This window comes from Sinocyclocheilus rhinocerous, unplaced genomic scaffold, assembly GCF_001515625.1.
Source record: "Sinocyclocheilus rhinocerous isolate Xijiao unplaced genomic scaffold, SAMN03320098_v1.1 scaffold1314, whole genome shotgun sequence".
In the NCBI taxonomy this organism is placed as follows: Eukaryota; Metazoa; Chordata; class Actinopteri; order Cypriniformes; family Cyprinidae; genus Sinocyclocheilus; species Sinocyclocheilus rhinocerous.
The window spans coordinates 673,076-676,189 of NW_015644118.1; positions in this window are offsets into that span (position 1 = coordinate 673,076).

Here is a 3,114-nt window from a genome sequence, read left to right on the forward strand (position 1 = left end):
AGGTCTGCACACATCCAAAAACTTATTTTAAATGCAAAATTGATTTTCGTGCGCTCGAAATACTTTTTTCATTGCGAAACGAACGTTTTCTCCACAAAACTCAGATAGCGCGCGTGAAAAATACACTTTTGTGCGCTCAAAATATGATCTTTCGCGCGCAGAATTGTGGCAGAGATCTAAGCCTATACACTACAACCTACCTGATCTACGGTGACCACGAAATATGCAACGCTACCGGTGTAGTTCGATTCCGGGACTAGTCTGAGTCGGTTCTTTTTAGTGAATCAACAACATACAACGCTAGCAGTCCGATTCTCGAACAAAATTACTCGTGTGAGCCGGTTCTTTTTAGTGAACCGAATCTCACGAGTCCCTTTTAAGAATGATTGAATGAATGACCGTACTGATTCGATTCTTCAACTGGTTCTTCGCTTATGAATCATCTTTTACCAAACGACAAGTTATTCCTTTCGAATTGAGATAGCTATTAACTGTGATACGTTGTAGCTAAGGATCTTGACACTTAAATCAGCGTGGTTATTGGTAGCAACATATGACAATGAGCAGTTAAAGATACCTACACATTATAAGTTTTTGTGTCGTTTTATGAAAAAAAATTTTTTAATTAACCAAATTATTTTTGTTCATTTAGTGTTGTTATTTAATAGCTAGGATCAGTGTGCCGTCTCTGTGAAAAGTAATTTTAAAAGTCACTACACACTTAGGCTATTAGACATAGCCAAAGTAAATATATTCCTAATAAGCTCTTTTCATGCTCATAAATCATAATTTCATCCCAGCGAAGTCTTTGAGGGCCGTATGCAATAATTTCAATTTCACTTTGATTTGATGAATGACTCAACATGGTAAATCACGTCGATTTACTGCAAATAGCCTAACTCTAATGACAAAAAAAATGAATCAAAAATAAATTGATCAGCACATTGAAAGAAGTTCAATCACAATCTAATGTAACCAAAATGTCTGTAAGCACTGCAATTATGCATTTTGAGTGGATAGCAATGTTAAAAATAGACATCAATGAAATTCCTCTGTGCAATAGTGAAGATGAATAATAACATAAGCTTACCAGCATCAGATACACGGAGCGCAGCTACAAGTGCTTTGAGCTCCATCACCGCAATAGCGCGCAGTTTCCTTCACTATTCCTCACATTCACCTGCGAGTGGATGCCGTTTTTCCATTTCTGTCGTGCCCCCGTATTCTGAAAATATATTTCTGTTAAGCGCGCAAATAGGCTACATCTGTCTTTCTCTCGCGCGCGCTCTCTGATACAGCATTATTGGTTAATGTACGGGAGAGATTGCGGGTACTGAACACAAATACCCAGTTTCAAACTGAGTAGCCTACGACAGGTTAGATCACCAGAGGGGGGGGCCGAGAGTCACTGTCTCGGTAATTAGGAAACATAAATTATTAAATGTGTCACATTATGGTTATAACACAATGACTGTATAGGGTCCGCAGCTCGGTTTATAGGGCTATTATTGAAAGGACTGTTTAATCTGGAAATAATAGTTTTGGGTAAGTGGCGCGTGAAATTTCATGCATACATTATTAGACTAAATGCATGGCTTGTTTAATGGTTTTATTGGAGAAAGAAATTCCAAACTAATTGGCTGTTTTTTCTTATGTCAATTCAAATGATCAGTAGGCTCTTTAATGAGCTTCATTCATACTGAGGAATATTTTCTTAGTTTTTCTAAATTTTGCCAATAGTTCCATATTTATCTGTTCCAAATATCTGTTATTTATGTAAGTTCAGGTTTTCAGCATAAAAGATGCTGTGTATATCCATCTGTAATATAAATGGTTATTCATTTTAATTAATATTTTCTGATCAAACGCTTTTTCCTCCATATTTAATTTATGTCTTCTTTATGCCATAACAGTTCATTTTAAAGGCTTGCCTAATAGCGCTCTGAGGTTGTTCTGTGTGGCCCAACCTTCCCCCTTTTGTTGAAATATATGCTGAAAATTAGCCTCTAATTATGCTTTCTTATAGCTTTTAATTGGAAAATCTTTCTTGCCATTTTTTTAAAACATATGTGTCTGGTCCTTAGTCATTATGTTTTTAATAAGTGGTGCATTGAGTGGTTTATTTTAAAGGTGGTTCACCAAAAAATGAAAATGTGTTAATAATTAACTCACCCTCAGGCCATCCAAGATGTAGATGAGTTTGTTTCTTCACCAGAACAAATTGGAGAAATGTATTACATTACATCACTTGCTCAACAATGGATCCTCTGCAGTGAATGGGTGCCGTCAGAATGAGAGTCCAAACAACTGATAAAAACATCACAATAATCCAAGTAATACACACAACTCCATCAACTAACATCTTGTGAAGTGAAAAGCTGCATGTTTGTAAACAACTCCATCATTACAATATTTTTAAATTCAAATGGTTGCTTCTGGCTGAAATACCGGTCCTCAATCCATAATATTGATTTCTCTAGTGAAAAAAGTTGTCTCGTCAATCAAAAGAGAAATATGCATTGATAAAGTATTGTTTTTAAGTGAAAACAGTCCGAAACAGTAATGTCCGTGGATTTTTGATTCACTGGAGGAAGCAATAGCCTATTACAGATTATGGATTGGTATTCTGGCAAGAAGTTTAAAGTTAAAATGCTTTAATTATGGATTTGGCCTCTTACAAACATGCAGCTTTTCACTTCACAAGCCACTAATTGATGGACTGGAGTCATGGATTATTTGTGGATTACTGTGATCTTTCAGCTGTTTTGATTCTCATTTTGATGGCACCCATTCACTGTAGAGGCTGCATTAGTGAACAAGTGATGTAATGCTAAATTCCTCCAAATCTGTTCCAAAGAAGAAGCAAACTTATCTACAATTGGAATGGCCTGTATGTGAGTACATTTTCAGCAGATTTTCATATTCGGATGAACTATTCCTTTAATGATTTATTGGAGAAACAAAATCACAAATAAATTGTCATGGTTACTAGGCTTTCTGTCTATCCTTTGATTCAAGAATTCACCTCAGTCTGCTCTAGGCAGTCCTGAAGCAAGAGATACAGATGTGCCTTCTTTAAAAAAAAAAAAAAAAAAAAAAAAACCCCCCCTCTTT